The sequence below is a fragment of the Halichoerus grypus genome, chromosome X, assembly GCF_964656455.1.
Source record: "Halichoerus grypus chromosome X, mHalGry1.hap1.1, whole genome shotgun sequence".
Classification (NCBI taxonomy): Eukaryota; Metazoa; Chordata; class Mammalia; order Carnivora; family Phocidae; genus Halichoerus; species Halichoerus grypus.
In genome coordinates, this window is record NC_135727.1 from 18,937,944 (window position 1) to 18,958,663 (window position 20,720).

General features: G+C 43.0%; 1 long non-coding RNA gene across 1 annotated transcript; it reads right to left on the minus strand.

Annotated features, from left to right (window-relative positions):
• Positions 1-8,814: 8,814 nt before the first annotated feature.
• On the minus strand, positions 8,815-18,731 carry LOC118535065 (uncharacterized). The gene is made up of 2 exons (XR_004917013.2): positions 18,553-18,731; positions 8,815-9,172 (listed from the first exon to the last, which is right to left on the minus strand). It is a non-coding gene; the product is annotated as an uncharacterized LOC118535065 (long non-coding RNA).
• Positions 18,732-20,720: the final 1,989 nt, after the last annotated feature.

Sequence of the window (20,720 nt, forward strand, 5' to 3'; positions counted from 1 at the left end):
TGAAATCCTAGAGATGGGTACCGGTTATGCAGTCTGTCAATCTGTCAGCTAATCATGAGCTCTTTGCTTTCTCAGTTCTACAGCAAGCTAATAAACTGGGGCATAAATTGGCACTTTTTTATAGAACAGATCCTGTTGCCACTGGACGCGCACAATGGACTGTGGGGTAGAATGGGACGTAAGAGTTTGTAGCCCTCTAACCATGGACTTTTCTCTTCAGGTCTGAATTATGAGATTCATTTAGTGTATGCCACTTATGTCATGTACACGGCAGTAAAATAATAGCAGTCCGAGTTGGCTTAAGAGTCTCAGTTCAACTAAGTGTGGTTGTCTCGTCTGTTTGGGGCTTAAGGAAGGTGGATGGGTTCCTAGTACTGTTAACAGCTTGATTCCTAAGAGTTGGCATGTGACCTGGAGGGCCTGGCTAAAACGTCATAAAAGATAGGATTTCTAAGTGATTGCAAACTAGCTTTAAGTGCTTTAGAAAAGAAAGCACAACCCAACAGGTAAGGCCTGACTGGGCTTTAATTTATACACTGAGCAGAAAGATTAACTACATGTATACAACAGAGATTGTAAAATGGGGTAAATTTTATTGGATTAAAAAGTAAAACTTAGGGGCGCCTGGGCGGCTCAGTTGGTTGAGCATCCGAGTCTTGATTTCAGCTCAGGTCATGATCTCAGGGTCCTGGGATCGAGCCCCATGTCGGGCTCCATGCTTGGCAGGGAGTCTGCTTGGGGATTCTCACTCTCCCTCTGTCCCTCCTCCTGTTCACGTGCTCTCTTTCTTTCTCTCTCTCTCTCAAAATAAATAAATAAATCTTTAAAGAAATAAAAATTTAAAAAAAGACTTAATGATACTAAAAAGTATTGGTAATCTTCATTAAACCCCTATATGAAGTTAGTTTTAAGTTGTTACAAAAGATAAAAGACCAGTGACAGTTTAGAAGAAAATAGCTATACCCTATATGACAAAGGGTTAATATCCATAAGGTACAAAGAACTCGTATAAACCAATAAGGAGAAGATAAACCAATAGCTAAATGAATAAAAGTCTTTGAACAAGCAATTTACAGAAGAAATATAAAATGGGTAATTAACATATGAAAAGGTGCTCAATCTCACTGGGTAATGGACAATAGTCCCTCGGGGTGGTAATGGGGAAATGCAAATCCAAACAAAACATAGCTTTTGTTTTTGTTTTTGTTTTTGGCTTCTGAAATGGGGAGTGGAGGCGATAGCATCCCGGGTCTCTGATGGTGTAGGGAACGACATACCCTCAAACACTCCAGAGAGAGGAAATTGTGACAGCAATTCTGGGTGGCAATGTGGCAGCTTCTATCAAAACTTCTAAAGTGTATCCCAAGAAATTACACTTTTAGGATATTGCCTTCTCTTCTATAGAAAGACTCCATAAGTGCTCCAATTTATGTATATAGAGACACCGTCACAGGACTGTTTATGCTAGAAAAGATGGAAAACAGTAAGCTGGCATCTCAACACTATGGGGTATGAGAAACTACATTCCCACTACCAGGAATGAGGCAGAACTACATGTTCTGCCGTGAGCCAATCTCTAGTCTATGTATTTGAGGAGTGGGTGTGGGTGTGTGGGTGTGTGTGTGTGTGCGCGCACGCACGTGCAAATATACAGAAACAGATCTGGAAAGACGTACTCCAACCTGACATACTAATTAGCTCTAGCTCTGTGGAGGGGATTTGGGTAGGCGATGTGAAGGAACGCTACCAGATTTTGCTTTCTATACCCCTCTCTGTATTTTTAATAATGAGCAGGTATTAACGTATTGTGAAATTTAAAAATAAATTTATTTTAAAAGATATTCCTCGGATTAGAAAAGTTATAATTTCTCTTCTCAAAGCTTTGCAGGTGCCCAAATAATCCTCAATAACAAATCAAAAAGCTAAGACCTACATGAGATGGGGATTAACAACTGCGTGCTCCTAATACCCCTTAATTTTGTTCTTTGCAGGCCCCCAGAATTCATTTTCCTCACAAGTTTCTCCAGGCTGTCATGAGGCAGGAACTCTCAAATGGATGATGTGAGGGGCTGGGGGCTTTCTTTCCTTCGGCCTCCTTTGTTGCCTTAACTAATTGAAGAATGTTTTCCTCTTTACCTTTTGTATCCTTTTTTATTTTAGGGCTTTCCAAATCACACTTATACACAATCATGCACTTTTACTATTTGTCATTAGAGTTTCGTGATCTGGTTAGATTGGGACTTTTGTAAAAGGATTTTTTTTTTTTTTTTTTTTTTTGTCAAAAGCATTCCAATTTGCTTTTCAGGGCTTTGGGGAGTTCTTACTCCAGCCAACTCTACCTCTCGCTCTCCCTCTTCTCCCTTCTTCCCAGGGACTGATAATGATGTAATCCATTCCTGGACCCAGAGAATTACCTCCCACTTCCCTCTCGACCACCTGGGGCCTTCTATCCTGGTTTTGGTTTGTTAAAAACATTTACCTTCTTAGACTGCATTTTGTTTAATGTTCTTGATTTCGGAGTATCCTATATGCTCTTGCATCCATCAAGGCTCTATCTACATTCACCTCCTTAACTATTTACCCTCAGAGGAAAAATTGCCATGATGAATGATATCCATTCGAGCCGATTATTTCACCTTCTTTGCTGAGTGGTTGCCTTAAACACACTCCTAAGGCATATTGAGCTATTTGTGGCCTGGTGTACTTTTTTCCAACAGGCATATAGATTGCTAGTCACACATCACCATCAGATTCTGACCTGCAGTTATATTTGTAAATGACTTTTCAGCCTTTTCCACTATCTTCCCTGTTCTGTATATCTATAAATAACTCCTCAGTGATCCTCCTCGTTTATTTGCACCCCCACCTTAACTCTCTGTGACCTCCTTTTTGTCTTATCCTCAAAGATAGCATTTGTCAACGATCTAGTGTTTTGTCTTTTCTCTGCCCATCTTTCATACACTTTTCTAGATCTGTTTTCTTTGGCTGTTGGAGGTAGAGATGAAAAACAGCTTCCCACCTATCATCTATCATGCAACTTCTTATCTCTGGGTTAAAACTCTTCATTACTGCATTTTCCTGTCATTAGCAGGCAGATTTTGTCTTCTACCCACGGAAGTATTGATGAAAATATTAAGTAGTGTCAGCCTTAGGTCAGCTCCTTGAGAAACCAACACAGTGTGCTTCCCCCCTCTTATTCTTATTGAACTATCAAAACTAGTCTGTTGATATCATCCTCCAGTGCCAATTGTATATGGTCTGAACCATAGTTTTGAAGCTAGTTAATGAGCAGGTCATGGCCAGGAGCAGAATCAAAAGCCTTTCTAAGGTCAATACATATTATGTTGTTTGCTACTCCAAATCCATTAGGCTTGTCATCTGTTACCAACAAAAATGACATTGGGTCAGCAGGATTTGCTTCTTCATAATGTAGTGTTGATTGTTACTCATCATCCTGTGCTGTTCTTGCCTTCCTTTTTATTATCAAACTATTTTTTTTAAATGTTGTCCTGCAAGGAAAAATAGGTTTATTTTACCTTTCATGTCTATGTTGCTCCTGTACCATTTCATAAAAGGTATGTGGTGCTTGTCCTTTTGTTGACCTCCCAGAACTCTGGCTTCCAAGAATTTCCCAGTGTGGTACAGTAGCTCTTCAAGGAATCAAGATGATTCCTTAAATGCTTTATTTTTTTTTAAAGATTTTATTTATTTATTTGAGAGAGAGAGAGCGTGCACAGGAGCAGGGGGAAAGGGAGAAGCAGAGCCTGACGTGGGACTTGATCCCAGGACCCTGGGATCATGACCTGAGCCAAAGGCAGACACTTAACCGACTGAGCCACCCAGGGGCCCCTCTTTAAACACTTTAAGATGAATGTCCTAGGAGACTGTTTTTAATGTTTAGTATCAATTCAGTTTACTCAGTATCAGTTCTATGCACTTGGAGATTTAGGGAGTCCATGTTGCCTGATGTGATTATAAGTGTGTGTGTGTGTGTGTGTGTGTGTGTGTGTGTGTGTGCGCGCGCGCACGTGCGCGCGCATGCGTGCACATTAAAGTTTCCTTTTACTTTAGTGTCATGTTTTCAACTACCTTCCTACACGATCAAAGAACCACCCTATCTTCTCTTCCTTTCATACAATATATAATATTTTCCTATACATCTGGTGCTAGCAGGATCTTATTGTTCCTCACTTTGGCTCTCCCCATTTTATCTTTAAATGTAGCTGTTTCACATCTTTTGTGGGCAGGAGAAGGGTATTAAGAAATAAATCACTTCCTAAATGTTCACATAGGTAGTTTTGTTACAATCCACTTATGCCAAGGACTGCAACTGTTAGCTCCTGGAAATAGTGCTGAGGAGGGGATAATGCCTGAGAAAGCCTCTTCTAATCCTACAATGGGGCTTGGCATTCAGAGTTTAAATGACTAATCCTCAGTTACATAAACCCCATGCTTTTTCTCTACAAGTACAATAAGTTTTTTAACATAAAGATATAATAGGAGTCTGTTGTCTGGCCTTTGCTGTTCAGATTTTCCCCTCCTTTGTATTATGATTACGTTTTCATTAATGCAAATAAAGTGTAAAAATTAGAGAAGTAGTTTTGTGGATGCATGCATACCTTCAATCCATCTTCATATTTTGGCAGACAAAACAAACAAACAAAAAAAAACACACAAAAAACCCCAAGCCCAGCAAACCCCATAAATCTTGCTGGAAGGTTTCTCTACTCATTTTTGCTCTCTATCAGAATTAGAGGGAAAAACGTAATAATACTGTTACAACCAATAATATCTAACTTTAACTGAGTGTTTACTATGACCCGAGGTTTGCACTAAGCTGTTTTATGCAAATAGTCCCTTTTTTATACTTGGAGTAAATGGACGTTCAGAGAAGTTAAGTGACTTGCCCAAAGTCACACAGGTAAGGAGTCACAGAGTTGGCTACTCTTTAGTGGGACTGTAGTTGGGTAGTCTAAGGATCTTAGATAACTTTTGTGACACTTTATTGTCCTTGAAATCAGCATCCATAGTACAATTTATGGCATATTAAATTCTGTTAGAGTATTTTAAAGAAACATTGTCATTTCTATTATTAAAAAAACTATATGCTCATATTAGAAAATTAGGGAAAAAATTCACACCTGAGTCCCATTGTTTTTGTATATATTCCCTTTTGATCTTTCTTTTGTTCATAATTTTTAATGATTTGTTTATTTTACATGGTTGTGAGAATATTCTACATGCAATTTTTGACTACCTTAAAATTTTTATAGCACAAATATTGTCCCTGCTGTATTCTTTTTTAAAGGCTATTTGGTAATCCAAGAATCAATCAACCCAAACGAATGGAATGTACGGTGTACCTAGCCTTTTCCATATGATGTAGCATTTAGGCTGTTTCTGTTTTCATTATTATAAATATCACTGCATTTAAAGTCTTTGTTCATAAGGCTCTGCTGTACTTTGAATGATTTCACAGAAATGAAATGACTGGATCAAAGAATGTGAACCTCTTTAAAGTTTTTGATAAATGCTGTCACGATGGATTTCCGAGCTGGTTTCACCAGTCAACCATCTCAGCGCATGAGCAATGGGTTTCAAGCAAGAAATATTTCCCTAGTTGCCTGAAGGTGTGTCTGAATTTTCACTACTTGATTTTGTAGAATTACAGAAGGTTAAAGCCCAAAGGGATGTTGAGAACTATATATTACAATATTTCTGTGTATAGACAGAAACACAAAGAGGCTGTGGTTCGGGAAAGTTCTCCATGGGAGTTACAAGGAGAGCCAGGAATTGAAACAGGGGCACTTGACTTCCCAGTTACATGTTTTTTTCCACCACCATTCCCTGTACTCCCATCCTGAATACTGCCACCATTTCCATCTTACAAGGATCCCACGAGTATTTACATGTTTCAAAGGGTTATGGAAAGGGGAAAGCCTAAGACACAGACACGGATCACTGATGGTGAGTACCTGGCCCTGGTGAGGGAAGAATCCATGGATCACTGATGGTGAATTCTTGGCCATGGCCGGTTCCTCCACGTAGCCTGCCACAGGGATGACTGTATTCAGAAAGGGTTCTAGCTTTCCTCTGCTGACGTCAGGCAGTCATTGGGTTCTTTTCATGGGCTTACTGCGGGTATCTGAGAAATAGAAAACTGTTCTGCCCTCGGAGGTCTAACAGTGGAGTGGAGAAAGCAAGAATTGTATTCATGACAAAATTACAGAGATGTCAGAATGCATACCATAAATAATTATGATGAATAATTATAAGAAAATTTTAGGGTGGGGGTAGGTGGAGAAAGTTCTGCATAGGAGTTGAGGAGAATGAACCTTTAACAGATGGGCAGGGTGGGGATGGGCTGAAAGGGAGGAGGCCTTCTCCCTTTAGTTACGTTAAGAGGGTTTGGGTGGCCCTATGGTGAGGACCCAGCCATGGTCAGGGAGACGCTCAGGTAGGAGGGAAGGAGAACTCTAGAAACACTTGACAACATCTGGTCCATGCGCCTCACTGACTCAATAAAACTAACCAAGCACTATCCTAAGTCCTTTACAGATACTAAATTGTTTCATCTTTATCACAACCCTGTGATCACGATCCCCATTTTACAGGCGGGGAAACTCCGACATGGGGAGATCAGATAACTAGCCCGGGGTCACACACCTCGTTAAGTGCTGCCGTGGCGTTTGAACCCAAGCAGTCATGCCCACACGGTGCTCCTTGCATGCGAGTGAGCAAGTCCGGGCCCGGAAACAAGGAAATGACCAGACTTGTGATTAACATCCACGTAAGTGAGCTTTCCCTTCTTCTCATTGTATCTGTGCCCTTTGGTGCATTCAAGTAGCTAAGTGGAATCAAAGTGCTGGCAGGTAACCAACCAAAACGTGCATCCTTCCTGTTAAAGTGACGTGGATCCCTGTGTCACCCACGGCTTCCTTATCACCGCGCAAGCATCTGAGTCAGAGAGCCGGGCGAGGCCGAGAGGCGCCCCCCGTCCCTGGGCCGGACGGGCCCCATGGCCTTATCCGTGGCACTGCAGAATTGCTGCTGGCGGCCACGGCTCTCCCGTCCCCGCCGTGTCATCAACAGACATTTTCCTTCTTGCCACGACATGGTGGGGGCTGGCCTCCAAACGTGAATGAGTAATAGCTTTCTCTTCCTTTATGATCTGCTTCCTAGACGGCTTCCTGCTTTGGGAATCTAGAACCATCCTGAGGAACGGGCACAAAGATAGAAGAAAGGAAAAGGGAAGCAGGAGAGACTCGGGGAAGATTCTGGAGACAAGTGACTCAGACTTCTGAAACTTTTCTAGTGAACCCTTTCAGTAAAGCAGCAGGTGTATCAATGCCACATGCCCCCCCTTCCTCAGGCGCCATCATGGAGCTGCTGCGACAGCTTCTCCAGGGGCATCCCTACCTCCGAAATCAATCTTCTCATTCAGTGCCCCCCACTTCAGCCAAAGCGGTCTTTTTATACCACAGAACCGGTCTCGTCACCCAGCCCCAACACCATAAGCACTTTGGCGATCCCCCATTCCCTCAGGATGAAGCAGGGATGTCTGAGCAGGGCCGTCAGAGCCTTGTGGGACTTGGGTCCTGCTTCTTCGTCCAGCCTCGTTTCTCCAACTCCCCAGACAGGTCTCTGCCCCGCTGAATATTCCATGGTTCCCTGAACTCGGCTTGGCTTTTAGGATCTCAAAGGAGAGCTTCAGGGCAGCAGAATGAGCCTGGGCTTTGGAGTCCGCATGCCCGGGCTCTCCGGGTCCCACTTGACCCCTTGCCCGACTCTACTGAACCTCTAAAGGCTCAGTTTGCTTATCTCGAAAATGTGTATAAGGATGTCTCCTTTACGGGGTTGTGTGGGGATTTGAAATAACACATAGAAAGCACCTACTGTATGCGTCCAACCCAGCAGATACTTGAAAGAATGGTATGATGATGGTGATGGCCTTTTTGTCGCTGGGCCATCGTGCATGCTGTTCCTTCCACATGGCATGCCCTAACCCCCTTTCTTGGGCAGTGTGAACACCACCTCTTCCACAGCATTTTCCTAGGCCCTGTGTCCTAGTCCCCTCCTTCGTGGAAGCTCCTTCACACCTCCATCGCACCCTGGGCTGACCGGAGCCACCCTACCTTTCCTGTCAAGGGGTTAGTCCTATGGTTCCTCCACTAAATTCTCAAAGGCCTGAATTCTAGAGGCCACTGCCCTGAAAACTCATTCTGAACACAATCTTTCTTTTTGTTTTTCATGTTCAAAAGATGAATGTTTCAAAGCGCTCATATTAGAGTCCCCTCTTTTCCATTAACTGAACGTAAAAATTCCTACTTCTTCTTTACCTCCCTCTCTGGGATTGCTCTCCCTCTACTGGGAAGTGGCCTTAGGTATCTCCCATACCTCATTCTAGTCAGTCTTCTTAAGAACTCTGCAAAGGTATATGAGTCCTCTTTACAGATGGGGAAACTGAGGCTCAGAGGATTTAATGAGTTGTCCCAAGTCCCAGCTGGACGCTTTAGGTCATGCCCTGCCTGAAGAAAAGTTGTATATATACATCTTTCACACTTGCGTGTGGGTCAGTAGCAGTTGATAGGGATTAGCCATTTGGAGGCAGGACCAAGAAACATCAGCAAAGGTGGGCAAATATCCTCACTGACTGCGTGCGTTGGCCCACCTGACTCACCTCTGTTGCCGCATTCCCTCCTCTGCAAACTGTGTGTAGTAATAGTACCAACCTCACAGAGTTATCAAGAAAATGAATTCAGTCAATCCATTTAAAATATTTCTTATAGTACCTGGCACATAGTAAGCACTCAGTACATGTTCGCGTTGTTTTTAGGAAACAGAGGAAGTGGGGGCAAACTTACTAATAATATTATTACTGCTAATCATTCCAAAGGGGAATAATCCCACAGTAGCTTCGAGTTAAGTCAGGTGAGAGGTTTGGATGCTAGGAGGGCAATGGGACCAAAGCTGGGTGTTAGCAGTCCTCAGTGGTCCCAGCAGGTAAAGAGTCCAAAAGCCAAGAAGGTAGTCGAAAATGGTGACAAGTCTTGAGAGAAACCACTTTGTCATTTCATGCTTTACAAAGAGGCCAAGCCAGTGAGAGGTATGTCCCGGCCTTCAGAAGATAGTTCCAGAGCACTGGGGATGCCTCAGAAGTAAGATGCCTTCACTGCGGAAAAACAGAAAGCACAGAGACACAAAAAGAAGTTAAAAAATATATATATATATAACCACTGTTAATATTCTTATGCTTATCTCTTTCTATGTTCTTTCCGATGCCAGTATATTCTTTGAACAAAATGGAAATCATGCTGTAAATGCAGGTTTTATAACCTGTTTTTCTTAAATGAAAAATACACCTTGACTAGCTTTTCATGTTAGTGTGTATTCCTCCACAATATACTTTCTTATACCTTGTCAGAATGTCATTCTGATCGTACAACCACAAATGGTCGTGACGAGAAAGAAGAGAGAGAGGCACCCCAAGAAACAAGTGCATTCCTGCGGGGAGCTCGTGAATATGCTCACTTCGAAAAAACGATGCATTCAAACCCGGGGAGGACAGGATTCCGAGCATTGCACCTGTGTCATCTGCAAATCTGATCATTTTGCCTTTGAGATATTGTTCCTGTCGTTGACCGTGGCAGCCACGATCACGTGCATCACAGACCTCAAACTACAGAGAACATAATTGGCCCAGGGCCCTGGCTGCAGTGCTCTGAGATCCTTTGTCCAGTTGGCCCTCTCTCCGTCGCTTGGTGGGGTCAGGCTCACATCGCCACCTGAGGCTGCTTCCAGCCTCTCCGGCTCCACTCCCCCACCCCCTCCACCCATTTTCTCTCACAGGTGTTTCCTCTGATGCAATCCTGGCACATTGAATCCCATCTTGGTATCTGTTTCTTGCAGGACCCAACTGACAAACTGATTAACGGGGGAGCAGGTGAAGGCTGGGGTCAGAGGCCTACTCTACATGTGAGCAGTCTCCCTGAAAGTCACCCCTGAGCCGTCGGACCAGGATGCCGACCCGCGCCGCTCCTGAACTACGCTGGGTGCTGATCCACCTATACCTGGTCAGAGCCATGTGGTCCAGCTAACCTCCTGGGGCTGCCAGGAACCAAGTCTACTTCTCCCATGCTGACAACTAAGGCTTTGCAGTAAAATTTTCTCTTTTAAATTGCAGGTGTCCTGGCGCCCTTGTGGTCCATGAAGCTAGCCAGTTCTCCTTGAAGGCCAGCCTGATGGAGGAGCCACAGTCCCACCCGGATGATGACATCAGTCCATCCAGCTCTTGGGTCAAAGCCATTGCTCTCCATGTCACCACTGCCCCTGCCATAATTATAATAAAAGCTAACATTTATTGACGCTTAATTTGCGCCAAGCACCATGCCAAACGCCATGCATGCATTATCTTATTTGGTTCTCACAGCTCCTCTGTAAGGTAGGTCTAATTTTTTTTTCCCACCATAGAAGTTAAGTGTTTGCTGAAAACCACATAACTCCTAAATGGGAAAACTTAAAATCGGGTCAATGTCATTTCACAATCTATGCTCTTAACTACTAGAATGAGCACACCCGGAACACGTTCGGGAAAGCTCTTCCAGCCAGGGATAGGAGCAGATCAGGACCTCAGGCATGAACTCACTCGACCTGATTGCTCCGTAGTGACCTCCCCTAACCCCAGATCTCATCTGGGGTGGGAAGCAGAGCTGGATGGGGTGGACTTGGCTGAGGGGTTGGAAAGTTTGTAGTTGAGAAGGCAGCAGGTGTACTCTAAGCCCGACGAGCCAGCTGGTGGAGAAGCTGGGATTAGAGGAAATCCTGTCCATTTTGCTCTTTACATTTGGGGACCCTGTGCTCATGAATGATCTAATTGAGCAGTCATGGGCTACGAGCACAAAAAGTAAACAGAAATTATTTCGGCAGGGCTTCCCCCCGCCCAAAAGACCAGAGACAGGGTCCTCATTTGTTTCGCTAATACCACCTCATGGCATCGTGACTGCCTTAATCGCTGCCGTTCCTCCCGTGGCAGATGAAGTATCTGCTCTTTTCTGACCCATGGGGTGCACAAGAATTAGCATAACAGCAGCGCCTCCGCCCCCGGGGGGCAGCTCCGCCTGCACCCAGGCACGCACATACCCTCGTTTGAGTCAATTAGGAAACGACAGTGGAGGATGTCCTCAGCCGCCCAGCCCACGCTAATGCTGGGTGCTTGTTAGCTCGGCGTGAGCACCGTGGCCCTCGGGGATGCCTGTGTCAGGGCACGGGCTGCTCCGCCCCAGCTGCTCCCCTCCTTCCCCGCTTCTTTATTTCCGCAGCGCGGTGACTTAGCGGGGCCTGCCTCAGCCAGCTCCCTCCTGCTGACGCCGAGGTCAGCGTGGGCTTGCGCTGGCTCTCCATCCACACCAGTGACAAACCGGCAAGAGGGGTCAAGCCTGCTGCTTTCATCCTCCTCCTCCACCTCCTCCTCCCCATCATCACTCCTGTTTATCAAGTACCTACCCCGTGGTAGCGGCCTACATAACCTCGGTATTCAGAGCAGCCTCACGAGGGAGGCGGTACCCCCGTGTTACAGATCAGGAAACTGATTCTCAGAGCAGCGAACCATTTACCCAAGTTCATGTATAACTAGTAAATGGCTAAGCGAGGGGAAACAAACAAACAAACAAACAAAGCCCATGCCTATCTACAGGTAAATCTTCCTCTGTTTGGGGTTTAAAAACAGGTAAAGATGAAATCGTTTCAGCCAACGTTATGAAAGAACATTTGGCAAATGACCAAGCATGAGAAAACCTAGGGCTAAAAGGATGGTCAGGAGGCAGGTAGAGAGCAGCAGGTATGTCACAGAGGACTCCCTGAAGAAGATGGAATTTCAGCGAAGTGTGGAAAGATGTTTAGGACCTGGACACACAGAGGGAAAAAGGGGGAGGGCTCTGGTGGGAAGAACAGCAAGGAACCCAAGGAGAACAGGTGGCTGGGAGCAGCAAGGGTGTGATTATCATTGTACCCTGCTTATGATTCAATTCGATTCAACTCGACAAATATTTACTTTGGGCCCACGTGTGCAAGGCCCCGGACTGGGCAGGTGGGATAGTGCAATGAGCAAAGCAGATACAAATCTCTGTTTTCTTGGAGACCACATTCTATTATATTACTGTCATAGCATTTATCACTGTTTCTATCTTGTTTATTTGTTTATTTATTTCTTCTCTGATTCCCCACCCCTCCCAAGAATGTGTGCTCCTGGGGCGCCTGGGTGGCTCAGTCGTTAGGCGTCTGCCTTCGGCTCAGGTCATGATCCCAGGGTCCTGGGATCGAGCCCCACATCGGGCTCCCTGCTCAGCAGGAAGCCTGCTTCTCCCTCTCGCACTCACCCTGCTTGTGTTCCCTCTCTTGCTGTGTCTCTCTCTGTCAAATAAATAAATAAAATCTTTAAAAAAAAAAAAAAAAGGATGTGTGCTCCACAATCCAGGCACCATCAAGAATGATTTCAGGAGCCTTTCCAACTTCCATTCTGCTGGCAACAACTTCTGATTCACGATTTGGGGAACAGCACAGATACGATGTTTGGCGATGTGCCTGGACTTACGACGTTGAACCCCATTACCTACTCCAAGCCCAGCAGCACATTTTGCTCCCCCTCCTGAAGTTCTTCTGATTGTTTCAGAAATAGGAATATAACCCAGGCTTCAACTAGTCCACTTATGGTAAACCTCAGGACATTTGCTCTTCCGTGACGGGGAAGAGGCCATTTATGGCCAGGAGGGGGACATCCAAATGGATACTGCAGAGGATAGAACAGAGGGACAGAAAGAACCTCGGTGACATTGTTGAATGGCTAGATCAAGCCCTACTGGAGACTAAATCTGCCTCTACGCATTTCAGCTACGTGGCCGGTTTGAGGTAGGTATTTCTGCCATTTGCAACACAAATGTTTCAGACAGAGATTTCATCTTTTTTATTGTTGTATCTCCAGTGTTTTCTCTAGAACAACACCTGACATGGAGTCAGAACTCCATATTTGTTCAGAGAGTCCTTGATGGATGAGTGAAAGGGGAAGTTAAAGAGGAAATGACCCCTTCTTGATGCTTTTAAAAATTTATATATTTGTTTAGATGTAATTTTTATGAAGTATCTCACACTTGCAGAAGTTCATGTGAAACAGCATATTTTAAAGAATAATATCCTAGAGAACACCCATGCAATTTTCACCCCAGTTAAAATGGAATGATAAAATATATTAAGTCTGTCTAAAATAATGGAGAAAGAAACACAGAACAGGTGTATAAAAAAATAAAAAACGGAAGAGCTGAGACCATCGGAAAGCACAAAACAATATAGTAGATAGGACACCCAAAATGATCATTAATTATATCAAATGTAAGTGGGCTAAAAGCTCTAGCTAATAAGAAAGATGTTCAGGTTAGGTTAGTAAAACAATCAACTAAATGTTGCTTATTCGGAGCTGCATCAGAAAGATGGAGACAGAAATGTTGAAAGTAAGACATGGAAAGATACGCCACGAACGTGCTAAAACAAAGAAATATGGTGTAGCTACCTTACTACCTGTTAAAATAGACTGTGAGGCACAAAGTATTTCTAACGATGGAGAGGGTCACTTTGTAATGACAATAAGCTTAATTCGCAAGAATGAAATGACAGTCGTAGATTTGGATCTCCTAACCGGACATCAGAATAGTGCCAATGTTTCAGAAGCTCCCTCTGCTTCAATCACATTCCTTCTTCACAGAGGGAGCCACCATGCTGACTTTGTGCTAATTATTCCCTTGCTTATGTTTCTAGTAGTACCCCTTGGGTATGCATCTCTAAAGTTTAGTGTGCCTGCTTAAAAAAAAAAAAAACTATGTAAATGGAATGATACAGTATGCATTTATGAATGGCATGGTTCCCTCTTTCTGTTTGTGAGATTGATCCATGTTGCTGCACGTACAGGGAGTTCTTTCCCTTTCCTGGCTGTGCGACATTCCATTTTAAGAATATTCCACAATGTCTTCATCCCCATTATTATTATTATCAGCAGCATCACTGTCAACATCATTATGAACAACATTTGGGCTACTTCCAGTTTTGAGCTATTACGAGCCACAGTGCTAAGCACATTCCTGTGCTCATCTCCTGGGACACATGAGATCCTCAGGTCTCCAGGGTACATACCCAGGGGTGGAATCACTGGGACCCAGACTGTGTCCAAGTAGGTGACTGTTTCATTTTTACACTGGTGTACCGATTGACATTTCCATCAGCAGCGTGGGAGGGTTCCCAGGGCTCCCCCGGGACTCACCAGCATTTGGTGTTGTCAGACTACTTACTCCCTTCTTGCCAATCTCATGCATATGTAGCAGTGTCTCATTGTGGCTTTCATTACCCTTCAGTTCAAATTAATTTCTCAGTTTCATTGTAACTTATGATTTCACCCACTTAACGTGTTTCTTCCTTTACAAATGTATTTTCCAATGATCTTTTGGCTATTGATTTCCAGCTTGATTGCCTTGCCATGAGATAAAGTGAACTGTGTGATTTTGAAGATTGAAAATGTGTCGAGGGTATAATTTTATATAAATATTCTACATATGCTTGGGAAAAATGTGTATTTTGCAGTTTTGGGGGTGTTACAATCTCTATCCATCTCTTGGGACGATTTGTTATGTGTATTATTTAAATCTATATTCCTTTGTTTTTTGGTCTGCTTGTTCTATGTATTACTGAGAGAGATGTGTTTAAAAATCTTCCACTATTGTGGATTTTTTTCGATTTGTTTTTATAAGTCATTTATATTTTTGAGACTTTAAGAGATCCAAATCTACAACTGTCATTTCATTCTTGTGAATTAAGCTTATTGTCATTACAAAGTGACCCTCTCCATCTTTAGAAATACTTTGTGCCTTAAAGTCTATTTTAACAGATATTAAGCTAGCTACACCAAATTTCTTTGTTTTAGCACGTTCGTGGCATAGCTTTCCATATTTTACTTTCAACTTTTCTGTCTCTATGTTTCTTATGTGGCTCTTATAAACAACATTTAGTTGATCATTTTACTAATCTAACCTGAACATCTTTCTTATTAGCTAGAGCTTTTAGCCCACTTACATTTGATATAATTAATGATGTTTTTGGATTTCTATCTACCACATTGTTTTGTGCTTTCCAGTGGTCTCAGATCTTGTTTCTTTTATCATACACCTGTTCTGTTTCTTTCTCCATTATCTTAGATGGATTTAATATATTTTATCATTCCATTTTCTCTTCTAATTTAGAAGTTATGGGCTCTAATTGATGCTTTTAATGGTTATCTTTGAAGTGGCTATGTGCAGGCTTAACCTACCAAAAATATTTTGATCATTTTCTTACTTTTGTGGACAATCGCTAGACCTCCTAACACTAACTACATTTCTCCTTCTGATAGAGAGTGATCAAGAAATATTTGCTGTATATATTTTTTAGTTCTGTCCTGTTCTTTTCACTCCACAAGGCATTGTAACTATATAATCAGTATTAGACTGTCCACCTTGGATGGCTCTGAGCTTAATCTTCTGTCACCCACACCTCAGGAAGCCATGAAAAGTCACACAGATTCTCCAAGTTCAGTAAATGTCCTTAGTTCAGAATTACAAAGGATGCTCCCTCCACTCCTCTGTGTTCCAACCTTCACTCACATTTGGGGCTGGTAATGACTGACTCTTTTTCCAGCTCCTTGATGCTTTTAACATGTTTAGAATATTTAAACATTTTTAGTTTAGTATGTGCACGTGTTTTTTTTTTTTAAGGCAGGAGGATCAGTCAAGATAGTTATTCCGCTCTGCTAGATCACCCGAAATAAACTTGGCCTTGTCTTTATCTATGCAATTTCACTTCGGTCTCTTACTTGAATTTTTGGGTACATCTGCTTCAACCACCTAATCACCTTTTTAGGTGCTTTTAGTTGCTTCTTTCTTTCTCAACTCTGAGTTTATCTCAGGAAACTTTCTTTTCTCTCTCTCTCTCTCTCTCTTTTTTTTTTTTTTTTTTGGTCTCCCTCCATACTCATCTCATTTGTGTGTCAAACAGAAAAAGAAAAGACCTTCATCAGGTCTAAAATGCTTAAGAGTAACGACAGTGATGCACTTGAATCAAAGAGAAATTTATAAATTATGATATGAAATTATACGAAGAACCAGAGCCTTAAGCTGCTAATGTCCTTGAAACTATCCCAAGACCCCTTCAGAATGCCAACAGAAGCACCTGCCTACCTTTCTCATCTTCCTTTAATTAAACCTCCTTTTTCTTAAGTGCCACCAGTATTCAAGAGAAGTAAAAATGTCTCCTTTTCATTTTATTGCAACAGTGTAGTTTTATATAAATTTTTCAACTGAAAACTCATAGTGTTTGGGTTAGATTTTGGTTAACTCCAGTAGGATATTTTGCAATCGTTGGACACTGCCTACAACCACTATGAATAATATTTTGGTGGGCCCGACATCTGACTTACAAATGAATCTCAGGCTTGTAATCTGTTTTTAAGATAGGATCCACTTATAATTTGGTTTTTAAAAAAATTGTTAAAATAATGTTAAAACCACAGTAAAGGACATTTTAAAATAAAATGTTGTCGACCTCTACCCACTAAATACAATTATTTTCATTTCCCCTCATTCCCTTTCAAACTTTATCTATATACTTTCATAATTTATGGTGATAATCATGGTAAATCCACAATGCTGCCTTTTCCCTTTGAAAGCTTCTGATGTTTTATAAATACTCCTTCCTGTTGCTACACAGTTTCTTGTCCGCCATTTTCAATGGCTGCCCACTATTCTACCAAGCTGATATATTATAATTTGCTTAATAATTTCCCTATTGTTGGACTTTGAAGCCATTTCAGTAGTCTTCCTATTATACTTTGATAAAATGTGTTTGCACATATATCACCAAACTGAGGAAAGCTATGTTATGAGGACATGAATCATCCAATAAGATAACGGAGGGGTAGCAGCTCACAAATCCTTCTTGGGCAAGAAGAGCACCAGGGTGCTATTCCCTCACCCTGGCCTGCTGAATCCGTGCAGGAGCCAGCTGGCCTCTCAAGTGTTTTTTGCCTTCAATCAGCAAATCGCTTTCAGGTTTCAAGTGTGAGCTTCAGTAATCTCACCTTGCCATTTACAAACTGCGCCGAAGCTCATGAACATGCGACACTGAATTTGCAAGGACTGGCTCTAAGGCCCTTGAGCCCAAGCCTCTCATTCTCTGGATGAGGATACAGATGTCATCATTGACATCATCCTGCTATTAGCGGAGATTTGATTCAGAGGGGGGAAAAAAACTCAGACTTCCTCACTCTCTGGTCCATTTTCATTAGATCAATGGTGTCCAACCCTTAGAACCACAAAGAGGTGGAGAATTGGTTGGAAGCACCAAGGAGCATTTGGAAAATGGACTGAAAGCAATTTCTGGGAGCGATCTGTAGTGGCTGTTCCCAGGTGAAGATGAGTCTTTTTTGTTTAGAGTCTCTCAAGTGTGTATGCTCTGACAAGCCTAGCACTAAAAGGAACACACATGTGAAGAGGCCACTTAGCATCTCTCTCCTCGTTGCAGTGAGACAGCCATTACTTTTCATTAAGTAAGTAATATTCTGAGCAACCCACTTACTCATCATTAAGGGCCATTAGTAGCTACTCTTTGTCACACATAAACCCTAATGGAGCTCTATCAAGGGTTTTACTAAAGAGTTGCTAATTTTCAAAAGGGAAGCTTAGTAATACTGGGAGCAGAATTTAGATTTTACCCTGAAGCTCTTCTAAATATCCTCCCCTTTCGCCTCTGCCCTGGACAACAAAAGAGCCTCACAGTAATTATGGGGAGGCTTTAGCAGGAAGAACCACAGCTCTGGGGCTCCTCCCCTGTGGCTGCAGTCTGGTCTTTGGTCACAGGGGAGCACGCTGAGCTCTCAATGGAAAGTTTACGAAACACTTGCCGGCTTCTCTGGTCTTTTTGGACCTCGGTCTGTCTGACTTGAGGGCTAGGCCACAGAGGTGCCCTCCTGTAAGCCAGACAGCCACCAGCTCTCGTCTGTCTCCGTATTTCAGCCGGAGAGATTTTCCAAGGCTAATTCCAAAAAGCAACTGTAGAACATTTGGATTTGGGTTGGCCGTGGCACGTAGGTTTCATCTCCTGATGGCAAATCTGCATAGTGGGGCTAGATGGGTCCTAGTAAACAGGCAAGGCAGAGAAGTGTGGTGGCTTACCCACATGACTTCGAGGTACGATCCGTGAGCATTCCCTCCCGCCCCCCTCCACTTTGTCCCCACCCATCTTCCCTTCTATCCATTCCACTGGTTTAATTAGTGTCCTCTTCCAAAATGGAAAGCCCCCTAGAGTTTGCAAAGCTTGGTGTAAATTGCTTGAGTACCTCATTCTGAAAGTTCTAGCATGGGCATTGGCGCTAATACTTGGTTAGAAATTCAGAGGTAGGTAGGACCAAGGAATAAGAAACCAGAGGAAATTAGGCTGAAAAGCTTAAACATTAGTCTCATTAATAAACCCATAGAAAAATCATACCTGATTTCCTTGACCATCTGGCTGTTCATTAAGTTAATTTTTTTGTTTTGACATGATAAAGAGCAGAGCGGTGGGTGACTTTGCTACATCTTGCTTCCTTTGCTGGCTTCAGGATTAGGAGATGATGCTGAGACTGTCCCTTGTATATTCTCAACACATGTAGACATTAAATCCGTCAGGAGGCAGGGCACTCTGTGTTTGCCAGAAGACAATTCCATTTGCAAAGGCTTTTTAATTAACGGGAGTTTTGTATCAGCTTTCCTAGTGGCCCAGCTAGAGTTCCCATGTCTGGGCAGGTGCATCCTGTTGTGTATTACAGAACAACAAAGGGGACTACAAGGGCACTGAATCAGTGCATGCTTCCCTGCTCTCTGCCTCCGGCTGGTCTGTTGCTCCTCCTGCTGAATTCCCCATAAGTTTCCTTTAAGCAAACTGTAGCTCTGACTGCTTGGTTCATTCATTCAGTCATACATTCAACACATATTCACTGAACACCCGCTCTGTGCCATGTGCTGTGGTAGGCCCTGGGTAGACAGTGCTGAACAAGGAGGGCTCACTGTCTAAGACAGAAAGTGGTTATTCATGAAACCACGAAGGTAAAGTGAGATGGATATTTTCATGCTAGAAATCTTGGAAAAATTTCCCAAATGGATTGACCATCCTTTCTCCCCAGCAGTGTTTCTTTCTCTTCTTTTAAGGGCCTGCTTCTCCGATGAAAACAGGTTCCCCCACCCCATGAATCTCTCTAGAGTGGATGTCACTGGCAACCCTATCCACCAATTTGATGTAGCAAGGAACGCCACCAAAGCCAAGAGCTAGTGAGATCATTGAACCCAGAATCAGGACTGCTGACACACATTATATACAGCACACCATCAAGTGGACTGGCATATGGGGTCAGACTGGGGCAATTGTCCTCTTAGTTCCACACCTACTTGCCCCACCAGCAGACACATCAAAGCCTGATATCTGGGGTCAATACTGACAGAGTGGGGAGAGGGAGGGACAAGAAGATAGTATCTTACCTTGACCTCCATGAAGAGCACATATTGTCCAGTAGTTTGCTTTGAACTAGGCATGTGAACTCATGTCTCCATGTAAACATCCCCCATAAAGCAGATTCCACAGTGGGGTACCCATATTTAGACTTTTCCAGAGTCTAGAAACTACTTGAGCTCTGGACTCTGAGTCTAGATTTTTCTGTTTGGTTCTATCCAAACTCCATCTCACATTACTAAGGTTGGATCCTGACCATTCTCTCTCTCTCTCTTTTTTTTTTTTTGTTTTTCAGAGAATATACAAATCACAGTGATGAGAAGAAGAAAGTCTGGAAAGCAAAGATAAATCTTCAAGTTAACAAAGGGGGTTAGTTATAGAGAACAGCTTTCCTTTTCCAAAGAGGAAAATAAGAGGGCCTCTTCCCTATGTTAAGGGCGTAATTCAGTATCATCCAGATTGATTTAGTATTAAAAAACTTTAGGTTCCCCAAAGGTCAACATTTTTAAAAGAGAAGATGGTAGGTGGATAGTATCTTAATTTGAAGGCAATTTATTTTCTCTCAAATCTCAATATTTTTGCTATCAATGAGAAATGTGTCCCTGAACACAGCCCTAACAAACATGGCCAAATCTCCAAACCGCCTCAACTGCCCTTGGGTACCAAGGCCTGCTCCAGGTGACTTGAGAAATAAGTAAGGCTGATCTAGAACATCCTTCTTCCATAGTTACTTCTTTTGGGGCTCCTGTCCCTTTGAGTAATGATCCCCTTTTACCTGGTTCTCATTGCTCTTTCCCTGCCTGTTTTCTCCCCTAGCAAACAAACCTGCTAGAAATATCCAATGCCAGGGCGCCTGGGTGGCTCAGTCAGTTGGGCATCTGACTCTTGGTTTTGGCTCAGGTCATGATCTCGGGGTTGTGGGATCAAGCCCTGCATCTGGCTCTGTGCTCAGCAGGGAGTCTGCTTGTGATTCTCTCTCCCTCTCCTTCTGCCCCTCCCACTCGTTCTCTCTTTCTCTCTCTCAAATAAATAGGTGAATCTTAAAAAAAAAAAAAAAATCCAATGCCATGTAACCTATTGCTAGAGTATCTTCACATGAAAGAACCCATGGAGAGGACAAAACTTAGCCCAAAGGAATAATTGCTCAAGCTGGAACCTGAGGCTTCAAAGTG